Genomic DNA, 20,000 nt, shown 5'->3' on the forward strand with positions numbered 1-20,000 from the left:
CTCCGTCAGATCTGTCGAGGCACTGCAACCATAACTTCAACAGCCCAAGTACATGCTCTATGATGTTCCTAGTTTGTGCATGTGCCTTATTATGGCATTCTTCGCTGGGTGTGTGTGCATTTCTGATGGGTGTCATCATCCATGGTTCCAGTGCACAGCCAGCATCCTCAAGTAAATGGCTGTGTGGAATATCCCCCCAGCAAACATCTGGTTTAGCTGTGATGCATGCCAGATATGGGAGTCATGATAACTGCCAGGGCGGCCAGCATACACATTCATGATAATGCCCTGGGCATTGCTCACGACCTGGTGGTTGATGGAGTGGTACCTCTTGCAATTGATGTAGATTCTACCCTCTTTACTGGGTGGTACCTTGATGTGTACAGGAGTGCAATCTATGGCACCCAGTACCTCAGGGTAGTGTGCTACACAGTAGAAAATTTGCATTCTGCTGGCCCTCTCCTCAGAGGTGTGGGGAAAATAAATGTGCTCACTGGCATGTGGTAGCATGGCATCCAGGAACTGGTGAAATACCCTGGAAACAGATGCCTGTGAGACCCCCATCATGTCCCCAGTTGGTCTTTGAAAATTACCGGTAGTCAGTATCCTAAGGGCTACACATACCTTTGTTTCCACTGTGATGGGTTGCCCTCTGTTGGCTCTCATCTGAGTTGAAGTCAGCAGAGCTCAGTGAGATCTTGTAGCATGTCCCTGTCCGCCCTGTAGCCCTCTGCACTCTCTAGCTCATGTAGCTCCTGGTAGGTTACCATGGGCCTGAACACTCTTCTCCTTCTCAGTCTAGGCCTATGGTCAGTGTCAGCAGCAGCTGCACTGAGCACAGCATCTAGTACATACATATGTAGCTGACTTGCAGCAGCCCCAGCATTCTCTCAGTTAAAATTCCCAAGTCTGTACTGCAATGGTGCAGAGTATGGGGGAAAAATCAAATTGTAGGGTGTATGCAACCTTTATAGTGCTCTGCTGTAGGTGTAGCCTGTGTGATTGGCTACCTGCGATTCATTCCACCTGCCACGTACATAATTAAGGGGTTTTAATGGTCCTAGTTTAAGTGAAACAGGGATCATCAGTAATTAATATATCATTGGCTTTCTCAGACAATTTTTTTTGACAGCCTTTTTGCTAAGCACTGCAGCACACTGTGCAGGCCTGCACTGCAAATATAAACAAAGCTTAGCAGTCAGAAGACACACCCCCATGGAAGATGATGCTCAGCATGGTGGCGGACTACTCAAACACATGCAAACATGATAAAACATGTGTCACAGAGGTAAACACAGCTTAGACGTCATTGTACATGACCCTCTGCTCAGCTCAGCGGTGCACAGTGTGAACAGACGTCGCTGAGATCCAATGAGCTTAAAAGATTGCTGACACACCCCCTTTTGATGTCAGTTACCTCTTCTGAGGACACCAACATGGTTCTGTGCCTACATGAATGGGATCTGCAGATGCAGATACCCATTTGTGCTATTCAGTAACCCCAGCTCATTTGCATACAGATCTGTGCACAGTACCTCGAAACTACATGGTTCCAGACCCTGCCTCATAAGCAACCACAACAGTCTAGTATTGTACATACACCGCACAGGGTCCTATAATGTATTACTGTTACATACTCACAAATTCTGTTTTTTACAATCTTTTTATTATTTTTTTTTCCATAATGGCATGTTTGTGCACTGCTGCACACCACACAAACATATCCAGGGTATTAAAAAAAATAAAATTATTTTTGCATTATTTTCCATACAGTGTTGGACACAACAGTGGTTAGTTTTGCACATATCTGTGTCCTCTATGCTATTTTGCCACCATAAGTACACATTTATTTACAGCTCCTGGTGTCATTTTTATATCCTGTACATGGAATTTTTCCATGTACGTTACGGACACCAACATGGGGTCTGCAAGACTGCCTATCTGCTTGCTGGATCACTCTACCTGCCTCATTTACATGCATTTCACCTGCTTATGAGGTTATTTGTACGCCATGGACACTTCCGTGTTCGCATGCTTATGCACGTCCCTCAGCTCCATTTACTGGATCGCACATCAGCTCACTTTCATGTATGGCAAATAAGTCCATGTAGGCTTTAATGAATTCCCCCTTATTTTACTTCAAAAATATATAGTAATTCACATTCTCTTATTCTGTCTGTGTTTCAGGTTAATATTATTAATATATTATTAATAAATGTATAAACATAGTGTGTGTCTATATTCCCCCAGATAATAACTCAGGGACCCTAGAAGACATCCTCTACTGGCTATCCAGTGCCTACCCCCAAGAGACCATTGTTCTAGGGGACCTCAATATAGATTGGAATACCTCTACTGCAGACACCCCAACCACCTACGTAAACCTACATGGTTTTGCACAAACTATAACATCCAGTACTAGGATAAGCAAGGCTAACAATAAAGAAAGTATCCTGGACTAAATACTAATTAATAGCCCCAACCACATGTACAAATCAGGTACTCTCCCTGAAGATCTAAGTGACCATGTCTTAATGTATATTATTAGGCATAAATTTGAATGTCCACATCTACCCACATATAAAACAATAAGAAATAATAAAAACTTCAACCTTAATAAATTCCTAGAAGAACCTAAATTATGTAATTGGTCAATTCTAAAATGACTACCACTAGATGAGGCAGTAACAGATTTTAATAACACATTCCTGGCCATCCTTGACAACCATGCACCTGCACGCTCTATTAGAATTAAAACAAAAGTTGCCCCCTGGCTCACTAAAGAAACCAAACTAAAGATCATCCAAAGAAATAATGCCTGAAACACCTAGCGCACCTCTAAAGCCCCACAAGATCAACTCAAATTTCGACAATATAAGAATGATACAAAAAATCCATATTACTAGACAAAAAATATATTTCTGCCATCTACAGCAGAAACACCACAACAAGCCACAGAAGTTCTGGGCACGTATTAACAAACTTCTCCACCCAGGGCAATCCACTACTCCAACACCCTCAGCCCCTACCCAAAAATCGCCAGAGTCCATTGTCAACACCTTCAACAGTTTCTTCACAGAAACCATCCATGCCCTAGCTAGCAAATGTAAACCCGCTTGTCCTAACACTGAAACCCTTAAATCCAGTGACAATCTCTCCTTTATCTTAGAAAAAGTTCTGACTTTACTCATTAGAACCCTAATTAAAAAACTCAAACCAATCACCCTTTCAGCTGACCTCCTCCCTGCAGACTACCTGCAAAAAGCTGCTGATGTCATAGCATACCCTGTCATTATTTTGATAAACAGAACCATAACTGAAACCTTTATCCCCTCTATCTGGAAAATATCCCATGTCATACCACTCCATAAAGGTGGCAGCTCCATCGAACTGTCAAACTATAAACCAATAGCTATCCTTTCCCCTCTGGCTAAAATTATGGAAAAGTGTATCCATAAACAACTCTTACACTACCTTATTCAAAATAATCTTCTGGCTAACTCCCAGCATGGATTTAGACCACAGCACAGTACCACCTCAGCCCTACTCTCCTTTTCTAATGTCATAAATTCCAACTGTAGCAACAAAAACTATCTTTTGTCCTGTTTCTCGATCTTTCCAAGGCCTTTAACATGGTTAACTACCAGCTACTCTTAGTTACCCTAAATAAAATATTCCTAAACTACCATGCCATACAATGGTTTCAATCTTATCTTAGTGGAAGACAGCAGGCTGTCCTTTGGCAGGACAAACTCTCCACCCTTCTCCCCGTTATCCTTGGTGTCCCTCAAGGCTCCATATTAGGTCCCCTTCTTTTCTCCCTCTTTATCAGTTACCTCCACACTGTAATCCCAGATACAACCTGTATACAATATGCCAGTGACTCCACTCCGATCTGCTCAGCCTCTATCCCTACAGATCTCCTTACTTTAACTCAGAAAACCTTTAATACAGTGGAAACCTGGATCTCTAATCAACAGCTGATATTAAACCCTAATAAAACAAAGCTATTGCTCTTCTCCCCTACTCGCAAATCCTCTCAACCTTCGTTTACTATAACATCTAAAAATGGGACCATGATATCACCAGATATGTATACCAAACTCCTGGGTGTTATAATAGACAACAACCTCAAATATGATATGCATGTAAACCAACAATTAAAACTGTTAATAAAAAACTTGGCTCCCTATACAAAAACAAAACCTTTTCTCCCCCTCTAGCTAGGACAGCCATTGCTCATACCCATCTGCTTTCAACTCTACTCTATGCCTCATCAATACTCACTAACATGAACAAAACTGATTTCAGCAAACTCTCTAGCATCTACAGTCAAATTGTCAGGTTTGTCACATGAACTCCCTACAGGACACACCATTGTCAAAACCTAAACCTCTTAGGTTGGCTAGAAGTCCCCAGGCTAATTCAATTTAATCAACTTACTGCAGCATTCAAGGTTATTAACCATCCAGAAAAAAACACCCTCCCTTAAAAACATTATCCATCCCTACAAAAATGCTAGGCCTCTTCGTTCCACTACAAAATTTTTGGTTCAGTCTGTTAAAGCTAACAACCTATCTGGAGAATCTTTGTTTGCAAATTCAGTAGGCAAAACCTGGAATTCACTCCCAACTGACCTTACTCTGAACCCCTCCCTTAATCAATTAAAAAAAATCTAACCCAGTATTTTAAAATTCACTGGATATATCCTTGCTCTAACCCTGACTAAAGCCTCATCTACTTCCATATCCCTGCAATTTCTTATTCATAGCAACTAACCTCTTACACTAAAAGGTTTGAAAAGAGAAACTGTAATATCATTGCAGATACTCTGTATATAAGCTGTGCCTATAGGTTTGATAAGAGAAACTGCAACATATTTGTATATATTTCTGTATATAAACTGTATTCTTCATAAGCTTGAAATCTGAGAGTGTAACTTGTATGGTAATACAATATGTTTTTGCATCTACTGTAACTTGGTTGTCTTTATCTGTTTGTAAGTTTGGAGCTTTTCTCCCCAGGTCTCCTCTGAAAATGGACATGTATCCAGTCGGACTATCCCAATCAACAAATTTAAATAAATAATAAATAAAATAAATACATTTTAAGTGTCCATAATTGTCCCTGATTATTTCTGGATTTGTATCAGATTCATAGGTTCATAGGTGTGTACTAGGCCAACGGCCCTGGATCCTTTACAAGCCTAGCCCATAGAAGTGCCCTGGCATCATGCTGCCATTAGTTCCCAGTGCCTCCCTGGGGGGGGGGGGACTTTCTATTTCCCATCCACTCATCAAGATTTCTCTTGAAAAGGGCCAGTGAGGTGCTCTGCTTGACATGTATGGAAAGTCTATTCCAGAGCATTGCCAGTCTCTGGGTTATAAACCTGTCCCTCCAGCATGTTCTGTTGATTGTGGTAATGAGGTTGAAGTCCCTGGAATGAGTGGTGTGGAGGGACTGGGATTTCTTTAGGTATAACATTTCTAACAGGGCTGGGGCAGACATTGCTTTGTAAGTCACGCAGAGATTGCACCTTAATAGATGATATGAGACAGAGAAAAGCTGAAGTTTTTTGAGTCTGCCTATGTAGGACATGTGTTTAAGACCAAGGATCCTCTTTGTGAGGTACTTTTGTGGCCTTTCCAGCTGTTGCAGGTGTTTAGTGAGGTACATGCCAAATGGGGCATTATACTTGATGATTGGTCTAATGAAGAAAGAGTAGAGGGAGATGATGACCACTTTCTTCCTGGCTGCGGAACCCTTGGTAATGAGATGTACCACATAGAAGGACTTTCTGACCACAGTGGCAATGTGGTGGTTGAAGTAGAGGTTGCTGTCAACCTGTGTCCCCAGATTTCTTATAATGCCTTCAGTGTTCAGTGGACTACCATCAATGTGGTAATTAGTGGAAAATGAGATTTTCTCAGAGGGGATGACAAAGCATTTTTTGGAATTAAACTTAAGGCCATGCTTTCGACACCAGTCGTTAGTCTCAGTGAGGCCTTTTTGTAGGGTTCTACATCACTTGCAGAGTTAATAATGGCTCCCAGCTTGCAATCGTTGGTGAATTTGGTGAGCCAGTGTCTCTCCACACTGGCCTGGACTTCTGAGAAGTAGATGCCAAACAGGACAGGACCAAGGACAGATCTCTGTGGGACTCCACTTGTGACTGGTCAGCAGTCTGACTTAGAGTCAGATACTTTCATATTCTGTTGAGATTTGCCCGATTGGTTGAGAAATACAGCAGATATGTTAGGAAATATTTGCATGTACAGATGTTATTGCATATCAGATGTGTATCCAGAAAGTTATCTGTTGTTTCTAACAGTATGCTGTATTCCCCACTTAATCATGTATAAGGACAAATAAGCCCTACAGCTGATATGTCGTGATCTCCAGGAAAGGGACATTTATTTGCCATTTATTGTCATTTGTGAACCATAGAAAGTGTACTGTATATTTAAACATCTATTAGCATAGTACATGTTGCATATTAATGTAAATTATAAATATTGAGAAGAATCACGGACACCTCTGCAATCATTCCAGTAATGTTATTAAGTAATGAAAGAAAGCATCATTTAAACAGCCTACATATTAAGAATGGTAGAAAGTTAGTGACTGATCATGCATGCTGTGTATGCATGTTGCAAAATACAGATAGACCTGACACATACACAAATATGTCACACTAACCAGGATATAAACAGAATAATGATCTGATGTACATATTACCATTTGCTTATGATTTGTGTCTTCTTATTGGCTGGTGTTGCTCATTTATTGTGTGGTTTTAATGCAGTGATTTATTCTTGAGAAAGAGTTCTAACTCGAAAGCTTGGATTTAATAAACCATGTTTTATATGGATGGTCCTGCTGTGCCTTTTGTTACTGAACATACACAAATGTGTCACACTAACCAGGATATAAACAGAATAATGATCTGATATGCATATTACCAGGGTCTATATTATATCCTCGAAAGCTTAAAAAAGCGAACGCCGATTGATCGAACTTATTTTCACGAAACTGCAAAATATCGAAGCAGCAGAAACTCAAATTTTTTCCTAGGGAAAGAATTTGGTTGTCCGTTTCTGTTGCTTCAGTATTTTCAGTATTATGGTGGTAAGTTACCAGTCAGATTTAGGTAAGTGTGCGATTGTGTGGATGTGAGTGTTAGGGTGATTTAGGTGAGTTAGGGTTAGGGCTCAGGTTAGGTGTGTGTGCGATTGAGTGGACATGATGGTTAGGGCAGATTTAAGTGAGTTAGGGTTAGGGACCGGGTGAGGTGAGTGTGCGATAGTGACGGACCTTAGGGTTAGGGTTTGGTTTAAGGTAAGTGGGTAGTTAGTGGTGTGTGCATAGTTTAGTGTAGGGTTAGGTATCAGATTTTAGGTGTATGTGTGTGGATTTCTGTTTGTTTGGTGTGCTTGTGTTGTGTGTATGTGTTTTGGATCAGCGATTTTTTTCCCTGGGAAAAAAATCGCTGATCTGACAGTTCGAGATTGTAAGCTTTCGGTTAAGTTAGGTCGATCAATCAGCATTCGCTTTTTTAAGCGTCCGATGATATAATATAGACCCATATTACCATTTGTCTAACTATAGCAGATGTGACTTACATTCATGCAGAATGAGTCATGCTAATGTGGCATACGCAAAAATGCACATAAATCAAGGTACGACTCAAGCTTTGTCTATTCCCTGACTAATGGGTTGTGAATATAAATGTCATGATAGATATCAATATGCAAAATATGTATTGTTGTTTATATCACAAATTAATCGGTATTCTACACAAGAAAAGAGCAAACTAAACATTCATGCCAGCATTATGCCATTAATACATCAGTTAATGGGCAAATGTAGCAAATGTCAGGCTACAATTATTTGTGACTGTGATACAATTGTGTTACTGTAATCAAAGATATGACATGTGTCCTTCCTGGTGAAACTAGACATACTGATTAGAATAAGCATTTGAAACTGCAGATGTGAATGCTATATGATTTAATTGATGTCTAATGCTGACATAAAACAATAGTAACGGTATGACACTACAGTAACATAAAACACACACATGTTTAGCATTAACATGTATTATTAAGTGACCCATTGTAGATTTACATTGCACATACACCAAATGTAGACTGGTCTGTGACAAATGTTGTTATCCAGTAGGTCACTAACTCCATTGAGTGGACATTGGCAAAGCCAACATTATACAGGCTAATTCAATTATGTCCTGACAAAGAACAACAAATACCTCATGACATTGTTTAATTAAAGGTCACTTTGCTAAACAATGTGCATTTACTGCATCATTATACTGGCATGCTTACAAGGAATTGCAACAAAGACTACCATAGCATCATTAACCCACACAAGCATATGTATGTCAGATCATTATTCTTTTTATATCCTGGTTAGTGTGACACATATGTGTATATGTCTGGTCTATTTGTATTTTGCAACATGCATACACAGCATGCACGATCAATCACTAACTTTCTACCATTCACAACATGCCCCCCTGTTGTAGAAGGAAGTAGACGTCCACAAAAATCACAAAAAATGACAGGCCAAAGAAGACCATAAAGACAATAAAGTGGACTATTGAGGATAAGAAAGAAATTATGCATTGTTACGACTATGCAAAAAGCCCAGAATTTCCAGACACAAGATATACAAAATGATTAAGAGAGAAATTAGAGGACAGAAAAATACTTCCGCAAGAAAAACTGTCAGAAGCTTCAAATGAAATTTTGGGTTCATTAATACAACAGATTTGTGAAAAACTGTATATAGATCAAGAAACCTTGATCTGTTTGGAAAAATAAGCATCTTAGGAAGTGCAAAAATTAAACAACAAAACCAAGAGATATTTGAAAAGTATAAAAAAGAAATGTGGACATGGGAAAGAAAGAGAGATTTGATATGGTGCTATATTTAGCAATGGAGAAAGTCAAATTAATCAATGTAAAGAAGGAAGCCCCAAAGATATTTGGAGAGAAATACAGGCAAAGGCATCCAGATATGGAAAATTTTACAATAAAAGATGGAACATAGAAAAGAAGACCAGTAAGGCAGAAGTTAAAAACATAGAAGTTGAAGTTATGGAGTGCCTGCGAAGTGAAGGATTTGATGTAGAAGGTCTAACACAGGTTACATCACAGCAGAATGAAGTGAGTCCCCAAAGCAGGGAGAAACGGGAAGATCAGGAAACATCTGAAGAAGGGATATGGACATGCGAAAGAAAAAGAGATTTAATATGGTGTAATAGTTATGCAAAGAAGAAAGCAAAACTAATCAATGCAAAAAGAGCAGCACCAAAGGTATTTGAAGAAAAATACAGGCAAAGGAATCCAGACATGGAAAACGTTACAATACAAAAAAAAATAAATAAATAAAAGACAAAGAGGAAAAGTAGAATAGGAGATTAGTAATTGGGAAGTTAAAGAAATAGAAACTGAGGTTATGGAGTACCTGCAAAGTGAAAGATTCAGTGTAGAAAATCTAATTCAGAAAGCAATACAATAAGATAGAACAATGGATATCCAAATTAAGGGGGAAACCAGTAGAAAGGGAAGCAATTGGTCAGATGCCATATGAAGATATTTTGGAGCCTTTCACTGGAAACCAATATAAACGTTCACTTGAAACTGGACAGCAAGAGAAGGAACAGGAAACTGGAAAATGATGCAGTCAATGTTGAATTGTGATAGATTAGTGAGTTCCCATATGACAAAGCAATGGATGGCACAGGATGAAATTGAAGAGAATGTGCCACAGGAAGATGCTATAGAACTTTCTATAGAATGCCCACAGGAAATGGAAAACAAAAAACGTGTCCTCACTTTAGAAGAAAGTGAACTAAGAGAAGAGTTGCTTAATTTGGAAGAGATGGATAGACATATTAAGATCAATGAAAGAAACATTCTGCAGAAGGTCAATAAAACCTAAAAAGTTAGAAGCTTGATAAAACAAATCAACACAGTAATTAAGACTGACCATAGAGATCCATGCAATATCACAGAAGTAAACAGGGTGTATTACTGTGCAGCTAAATTGATAACTGATAAAGTTCTGCCACAAGAACACAGGGTTGTGAGGGAAAGGAAGGGGAGAAATCGAATACCATCAAGGAAGTATTGAATAGAGCAAACTATAAACCATTTGAGATATGAAGTGTCATTGCTGGAGGAGTATAGAAGAGGGAACAGGTCAACAAAAATACTTAGAAAGATAGATCATAAATGTGATAAAGGAAATGCACATTATTAGAACAGATCAGGATCTATAATGCACTGTCGCAAATAAACTAAAAATCTCAGCACAGGCAGAAAAACGTTGATGATATGCAGATAAATATAAATGAAAAGTACAAAATAAGCAGTTTATTGATGACCCAAAAACAGTTTTATAGTGAATTGGGAATCAAGGTAAAAGGAGTACAAAGACCACCAAAAAAAGAAGAAATAGATACATTTTGGAGAAGTATTTATGAAATTCCTGTGGAATATAACAAAGATGCTAAATGGACAGAAGAAGTAAAAGAAAGAACAAGAAGTTCAAAGGTACAGGATATGAAATGGAATGAAGTAACAGCCAGAGAGATTGAACCAAAGTTAAGTAAAACCTCTAACTGGAAAACCCCAGGCCAAGATGCAGTGCTTAACTTCTGGTTAAAAGTATTAACATCTTTGCATGAAGATTTAGCCATGAGTAAGAACTATTTATATGCACAACCCGGACAGACACCAACCTGGCTAACAACAGGAAAAACAATGCTCCTACTTAAGAGTAAACCTGCAAGTTACCCTAAAAATTATAGACCAATAACTTGCCTTCCAATGATGTATAAACTATACACTGGAAATGATGCTTACAGAGTTTATAGTCATTTAGAAGAAAACTCAATTATGGTAATAGAATAAAAGGGCAATATAAGAAAGTCATATGGAACAAAGGATCATTTGTTGTTAAATAAAGTCATAGTGGAGAACTGTAAAAAGGGAAGAATCTAAGTATGGCATGGATTGACTATCAAAAACCATATGACAGTATCCCACATTCATTTAGGGTGTATAAAATATACCCTACACTAATCGACTACATTACAGTGACCATGAAACAGTGGCAGACTACTTTGCAATTAGCCATGATAAAGGAAAAATTATTATTCCAGGGATAAAAATTCAATGGGGGATATTCCAGGGTGACTCTGTGTCACCTCTGCTATTCTGTCTTGCCCTTAGCCCATTAAGATGTCTACTTAACAGCTTAGGCCATGGCTATAATTTGGCTCCTAGAAAACAACAGAGTGTAACGACCACTTATCTTCTCTTGGTCAATGATTTAAAACTGTATAGATCATCAGATGAGGAACTGAAAGCACAGCTGCAAGTTGTCAAAACTTTTTCAGATTATACAAGCATGTCATTTGGTCTTGATTAATGTGCAAAAGCAACCGTTATAGCAGGAAAACTGCAGCAGCAAGAAAACATCAGTCTGGGACAGGAATGTGATATAAAAGAACTTGAACAAGAGGGAGTGTTTAAATATTTGAGAATTGATGAAGGATCAACAATAAAACTTGAACAAATGTGAATAAAATTTACTAAGGAATATTTTAGAAGCTTAAATTAATCCTGAAAACAGTGTTGGCATCTAGGAACAAAATTCAAGCTATAAACCAATTTGCTCTTCCTGTCCTTACAGTTTTGGAGTGACTGTTTGGCCCCAAAATGTGTTGAATAGATTAGACAGGAAAACAAGAAGGATGCTTCATACTCACCAAATGATTTATAAATATCAGTGCATATCAAGATTATATATTCCCTGTTCTGAAGGAGGTATTGGCCTACTTGAAATTGATTACATGTATAGATCTGCAATTGTGGGACTGCACACATATTTGATGACCTCACAAGACCCAAATGTAGTGAACGTTCTGAAATATGAGGAGAATATATCTAAGCCGACTTCCTTGCTTGGTCTAGCAGAAGCATATTGGCATCAAGCAGGAATGGAAATCAAAGCAGAAGTTGATAAAAAGAGGCAGCAACTGAATGTGCCAAAAAAAAAAACAAAACAAAGAACATAAAGTGAAGGATCAGATGAGAAGGGAGAAAATGTGGAAAATGCATAAATATAGTTGCAAATATCGAACACAGGAATGGTTAAGGAGAGGTGAATTCAAACCAAGAGATGAAAGGTTAATAGTGGCGACCCAAGATAGTGGGCTGTGTACACATTGGTTTACATAGTCAATGAACATGTGAGAGAAACAGACAAATGTAGGTTTTGTAAAACAGAATGGGAATGAGCCGCACACCTCGTTGCTGGTTGTGCCATACTAATGGCTGAAGGACTATATACTGAAAGGCATAATAATGTGGCAAGACTGTTGCACTGAGGACTGTGCAAACATTATGGTGCTGAAGTGACTGAAAAACACTGGAAACATGAGCCACAAGGCATCACAGAAAATGCTGAATCTACATTACATGGGATCACCCATTACCAGCAGTTCAAAAGATAGATGCTAGAAAACCGGATATAGTGGTCCATGAAAAGGAGACAAAAGTAGCACTGATCATTGAAATCACTACACCCAGTGACTACAGTGTCTTGCATACAGAGAGGCAAAAAGTCATAAAATACTGGGATTTGTAAGCAGAAACAAGAGCAATGTGGAAGAAAGATACCCAGACAGTTCCAATAGTAGTAGGAGCAATGGGTCAATAAAAAAGAATGTACAAGCATATTTAGATATGTTACCAATACATGTAACTCCATACAAATTGCAGGAGTCATTACTGGGCACATTGCAAGTGCTGCACAAAGCACTTCTGGCTGACATCAAAGATTGAAACAATACTAATTTCATGAACTTTTATCATACTTTGATTTAGGAATGGGGCCCATTCCTGTCATGGTATCAGAAATCCAAAACATGTGGAGAAATTAAAAACAGACAAGAAAGTATCATCACACAACTGCCCTCACACTGTCTGATGATTTAGCATCATGACACAAATTGAAAACTTTTCTATAAGCCCTCATGCCCTATAAAGCTGTGGAGTATGGATAAAAGAATGACAGTAGTATGTAAATATTTTATGAAGACATGCAATACAGATCATTATCATATGGAAAAAAATAATACCTGGGAGTATTCATTGACATACTCAGCATTAGCCTATAACCAGATTCAAACACATACTGAGGCCTCATCTGAGAGAGATGTGTATCAACCAGTGACACCATAGAAAGAGGCATATCTGATGAGTTTTGAAGAACACACTTCAAGGGGTTATATCACTATCATATTGTAATGTGTATGGGTCCCCTAACTTGAATTTGTGAGACATTAAACATGTGGCCCTCTCACTGCGCCATATCGACTTTCTTTGCCTAAGCCATTCATGTCTGTTGCATTTGTATGACAGACTACTGTTATCAGGTTCAAACTCTTGCCAATCATTCTACACACTCTACAGAGTTGTGTATTAACAGCATCTGCCACAGGAGATAGCAACTGAGCTTGTCAAATAACACAAATTAAGGTGTGACTTAAAGGAAAGGGTTTTGATGTTAATTTATTAAATACAACTTTGTCTGAGTGACAAAGTGGATGTAGCTATAGTAATGTTCACACAACTATGAACAATCTGGAATCTCTGTTGGTTGGCCAAGCCACTTGTTTCTGTAACATTGTTTTTTACAGATACAGTAGCAGATTCAAACCACAGTATATCTTTGTAGATATCATATACAAGTCGGTGTTAACTGCATGTGCCTTAGCAACACTCAACCCCAAGAATCCTAGAACACGTTTGATTGCCATGAAGTCCTCAAATGTATTGAAAGTTGTTAATCCAACAACTTAAAAATAACTTGATGCCATGGTATTTTTGTTACATCGATACATTCAGATAATGTTGTCCTTTGCTGGAAGTAAACAGCCACCTGTATGAGTCTTACCACAAATGCAAGACTGCACCTATTTGAATTCATTACATCATATCGTTGTGTCTCATACCTGCCTTTTGAAGTTAAAGAGATGAGGAGGCCTCTCCTGCTGTAATTGTTCACACTACAATCATGGTGAATGCCATTCAAACATGGCAGTATACTGACACACAATGGTTGCAGTCACTCTCTGGGGCTTTGGAGCACCTTCCTATGTGACCAGAGAAGCTACATGATATTATGTAGCCCGAGTGTGCCATAGGAGAAGTCTTACTGCAATCGTGAGATATTTGTGTATTTGCAGGCATTACATTACCTTACTGCTGCAAGGCATGTGTGTGCTTGTAATCTGTTTAAAAGAGTTGTACAATCTGCGTCATTGTCACACAGCATTGCATGATGCTAGGTATACCAAAGCACACATGATGCATAAGGAAGTCATCGGTGTGACAGCAAAATGGCAAACATGCAGCTAATCATCGATTCAAGCTCATGGTTTACTAAGGCAACAACCTACAGAACATTGTTTCATTTCCTTATACCAGAGGAGAAGGCTTACTACTAGTATTAGAAAAGGCAAATTTCATCAGATTGCATCATCAGTGTTAAAGCATTTGTCTATGAAAAATAGACAGAAAGTATTATAAGAGGAATCCCCAGTTATGCATGTACACAGCAGCTAGGTGGGTGACAATATTTTTACCTACATGTACATTCACACCCATAGTGACACAACTGAGTCTAACAGGATATGCCTGGATACAAATTGACTATTTAGCTATGATCAAAAGCTACAGAACATTGTATGAATTATAAGCACCACGTGAGATGTGCACATCTGACTGGATGACACTACCATTGTTTAATAGGGAGATATTTCTTCTAAAAGGAACGGGAAGAGGTGGAATAGCAGAACAGCACTGTACAGTTACACATCCTTTATGCATTTGAAGCCTTTTCTACACAGAATGAGACAGAAACACACACTCACAGAAGTCCCATACTACTGGATTCAAACCACCTATCTGTTTAGTTATGCAGTCTAGAGAACTCAGTGCCATTGGGGAAGTCATGTTATATCTGTGTGACAGTGCAGTTTTGAAGGAAGTCATTACATCATATCATCATATCAGTGTGTTGCAAAATTCGGTTTTGCTTGGGAATGTCCTTTATATCCCTCCTGGCAAAAATGTAGCTATACTGAATGATATCCTACAATGGATATCCATAACATTTCAAAAAGAAAAAGTATTACTGGGTGATGTGAATGTCATATAGTTGAAGATAAACCCAACGTCCCCTATATCTAGCATGAACTTATATGTGGTCTAAATTCTTGTGGCAAGAGAGGGTAGCCTACACCCTTCTAAGCTGGGAATTGCTGGTTGAAGGCTCATTGTGTCTGTTATTCTGAAAGTGTCTTAATTCTGGTTTAAACACTTGGGCTCCAAACCCAAACTTATTGTGCCTGTTGTTTTAAGTGTCTTTGTTCCAGTTTAAGCACTTGGGTTCCACACCAGTAATTTTATATTAGAAAGATTTGTGGTCTAATCTCTTGTAGTAGGAGAGGATAGCCTACACACTTCTAAGCCAAGAATTGCTGGTTGAAGGCTCATTATGTCTGTTATTCTGAAAGTGTCTTAGTTCTGGTTTAAGCACTTGGGATCCAAGCCAGTTAGTTTACATTAGGAGAGTTGAGGTCTAGACTCTTGTGGCAGGAGATTGTGGTCTACACCATTCTAAGCTGGGAATTGCTAGTGAAGGCTTATTGTGCTTGTTATTCTAAGTGTCTTTATTCTGGTTTAAGCACTTGGGTTCAAAACCAGTTACTTTACATTAGGAAGATTTGTGGTCTAAACACTTGTGACAGGAGATGATAACCTACACTCTTCTAATCTAGAAATTTTTGGTTGAAGGTCTAGTGTGTCTGTTATTTTGAAGTATATTTGTTCTGACTTAAGCACTTGGGCTTCAAAACTAGTTATTTTACATTAGGAGGGTTTGTGGTTTAGACTCTTGTGGTCAGAGAGTGTGGCCTACACCATTCTTAACTAGGAATTGCTGGTAAATTGCTGCTTTATTTAAACTGTTTTTTGCTGTTGTGACTGTGATTTTATGCACTTTTAATTTCTAGTGCTTCTGCATTTTTTAGCATAGGCCAGATTCAGACTTGCTGAATCTAGGCTGTTTGGTATCACTTGAAAATTAAAACCAGCTCTTTACTGAGATACTGAAAGATCTGAAGTATCTGTTGCTTCCAACTAACTGTAAATGCTTTTTTTTTCTCTTATATTACACTTTTAATTTGTATTTGCATTGTACTGCCTGTTAGAATCGTCTGAACTGTGTTTTGACACATTTTAGTGTATACTGTACCACTTCTGCTATAGCATAGCCCAGTTCCAGATTTACCATTTCTGGGTCTATTTTGTAACTTCTGAGCATCAATTTCAAGCCATCCTTGTTGGTGAAGGTCCTTCTGCATCCATGTGGGAGGAGATTGCTGTCTATGTCTCATTTAATCAAGGGTGATTGGGCTAAAGCTCAGAGAGAGTGTCCTTATTGACTAGCTTGAGTAAAAGGGATATTGCTTGTTTTATTTAAGCCCTGTGTTTGTGCTTGTTTGTGTGTAGCACACCATTTTGTACTGTTGTGTAGCAGTGGTTATAGACACAAATGTTTGCTTGTTAAATTTTATCTTAGCACTTTGCTTGTGGTCCTGCAGAGGGTTTTCTCAACCCTGCTGTACTGTCAGTTGGAACACTAAGCCTAGCCTCAAAAATGTCAACACACCTCCCACCCACTAACTATTCCTATATGTGACCTCTTTTCCTAGCCATATAAATTTACCTGCCACTATGGATGGACAATTTCCCACAGTTTCTCCAGCCAGCTTGGTCAACATGGACATCCTGAGGCACTGTAGCAACTGCTTCATGTTCACAGAATGTTCTCCTCCTAGTCCACACAAACTCAACATGTGAGAGATGCAACTATATTAAGAACCTTGAATCCATGCTCTCTCACACATCAGTTAGTACATATGACAATGAGTGGGTTGTCAGCATGAAAACCTCACATCATACTCCACCCAAACACGTATCACACATATCTAAGCATGCAGAGGTCCTCACTAGAAACATACCTAAACATCAGAGACCTCCCAAAATCAAACACAAGCACACTACATATAATACTTCATCTGCAGAACACAATACACATAATAGCTTATGCACCAGTGCCTCAGCTGTCAAGCCCTTAAGGCAAAATACCTAACCAAACACATTAGTCATAGGTGATTCCATCGTGAGACAAACTGATGTCCCTCTCACCAGGCTGGATAAGGAAAAGGTCATGGTCAGCTATCTGTCAGGTGCTAGGATCTGCCATATCACACATGCTCTCAAGTCTCTCAATGACAGGCACTGTCATGACTCCATCATGGTCCATTTTGGTGTGAATGACTTGAGACATACCTCTACTATATGAAGAGAGACATAGCTGAGCTCTTGGATTATGTGTCTCAGAGAGGTATGTCCATAGCCTTAAGCAGCATTTTACCTTCACCTAGGATGATGCTTTACTGCAAACATAAAATTATTGACTTCAATAATTGGCTTAGTTTTTAGTGTCATTCTAAGGGGATCCCATATCTGTCAGCCTGACATGACATGATCAACAGACCTCAATGGTTTGCCAGAAATGGTCTTTATCTGTCACCCCTGGGATTTCAGCTACTGGCTAAAGCTCTTGCCACTCCATATTGCTTTTTTTAGGCAGTGTCTCAAGGGCAAAATTCCTAACATAAAAATTCCATCTAAAACCAACCTCAAGGTCAAGCTGCTAAATGCTATGAGTCTTAAAACGACACTGCACTCACTGGAATAAGTCCTTACCTTGAAAGATGCATATATTTTTGCAGTCAAAGAGACCTGGTTTAAGGCTGTGGAGAGCACTCCAGCCATAATATGTTATACCGCCTTCCACATGCTGTCTAGGAGTAAGAGGGAGTGAGCCCTAAACAGGAAACACTCCCTCCTCAGCTTAAACAAGCAAATAAGACTTTTTGTGAAGTCTTCCAAAGCAAATTATGAATCCAAATTAGCTTCCTGTACTAAGGCAACCATAAGGCATTTTTAGTTACATCCATAACCTAAAAGGAAAGTCCCAGATTTGTGCCAAACTGGTAGTTAATGATACCACATATACTAAGCCCATGGACATAGTTAACCTGTTGGCTGACAGATGCTGTGAAAACTTCATTCCTTTGTCCCCGCCACATGTACCCCATGACATTCCTACCACCTGTCCCCTACCTTGTATCTCTAAAACACAGGTCATAAACACCCGCTCTAAGGCCAAAAACACACCATCTATGGGATCTGATAACATCACAGGTTGCATCCTATATGGGCTCCAACAAGAATTAAAAAAACTAATAGGTACTCTTTTCAATCATAGTCAAAGCATCGGCTTTGTCCCAGCTGAATGGAAAATGGCCACTCTTATTCCCTTGCACAAAGGTGGTGCTTCCACTGACCCCAGAAACTATAGACCTATTAGCCTGAATAGCCTTATCTGCAAGACCATGGAGCAAATCATGATGGACTTTATCAAAAAAGATATAGTTAATCTCCAAACACTTGACCCTACTCAGTTTGGATTTGTCAAAGACAGATCATGCCTATTAAACCTGCTGGACCTCTTCGAGGCAGTCACCAAGGACCTGGATGAGGGGAAATCTGTGCATATTGCTTACCTAGACTTAGTCAATGGTTTTGATATTATCCCCACTCAGGTATCATTGAAAAACTCACCCAGTTTTGTATCAACCCTTTTATCTTTGGGTAGGTCGCTAACTGGCTCACTGACAGAACACATATAGTCAAAGCAGGGGAATCCACCTCCAAAAGCAGACTTGCAACCAGTAGTGTTCCATAGGAATCAGTCCTGGGACCTCTACTCTTTGGAATCTATATCTCTGAAGTACAAGCAAAAAACAAAGGTCTGTGGCTGACAAAGTTTGCTGATGACTGCAAACTGGGAGTGGTCATAAAATCTCTAAATGATCTCAACATCCTCAAGAGGGATCTTACACAAACAAATGATTGTTACCAAAGTCATGGCCTTAAACTCAATGCAAAAGCATGTATTATCATCCATTTTGGTAAGACCAATGTTCCTGCCAACTACTACATCAATAAGAACACCCTAAGTATGTACTCAGTTGTGAGAGACCTGGGCACACAGGTTGACAACAGTGTTACCTTTGATCACCATGTCTACACAGTGGTAAAAAGAGCATTCTGTGTTGCTCATCTCATATGTAAGGGCATTGCTTCCAGAAAAAAAAGAAGTTATAACCTCCCTGAAGTCTTCCCTCATCAGGACAATAATTGAGTACAATACCCCTTTTGGTATGTAGCTTTCCAAGCACCTGCAGCAATTGGAGAGGCAACAAAGGTTTCTCACACAGAAAATTCAAGGTTTTCAGCATCTGTCCTATGTGGATCATCTGATATCACTGTCACTTTATTCTGTTTCATACAGACTACTCAGAGGCAATATCTGCCTTGCATGTAAGACAATTTGTGACCCCGCTTTATTGGAAATGCTGCATATCTGCAAGTCAAATGGTACATGGGTTACTCACTCTAAAGATCTGAACCTTATATGTGACATTAACAGAACCTGCTGGAGGGACAGGCTTGTCTCACAGAGGTTACCACACCTCTGGAACAGACTCCCACTTTATGTAAAACAGAGCACCTCACTCACCCTCTTCAATTGTAATCTGGATGACTGGATGGGTAACCGTAAATTCATCCCCAGAATTCCACCTGTGTCTGTCTTGGACAGAGGCATTAGTTGCTGATCATGAAAAAAAAGGGTAGAACTTGGCTAGGCTTGTAAGGGCCAAAGGGCCATTAGCCTAGTAGTTTCCTATGATCCTTTGATCCTATATGGTTTCACATAACGAATAGCCCTACAAATTATAGCAAGTCATCAAATTCTCTATTAGA

The sequence above is a fragment of the Protopterus annectens genome, chromosome 12.part0 (assembly GCF_019279795.1).
Source record: "Protopterus annectens isolate FY-2018-M chromosome 12.part0, PAN1.0, whole genome shotgun sequence".
Classification (NCBI taxonomy): Eukaryota; Metazoa; Chordata; order Ceratodontiformes; family Protopteridae; genus Protopterus; species Protopterus annectens.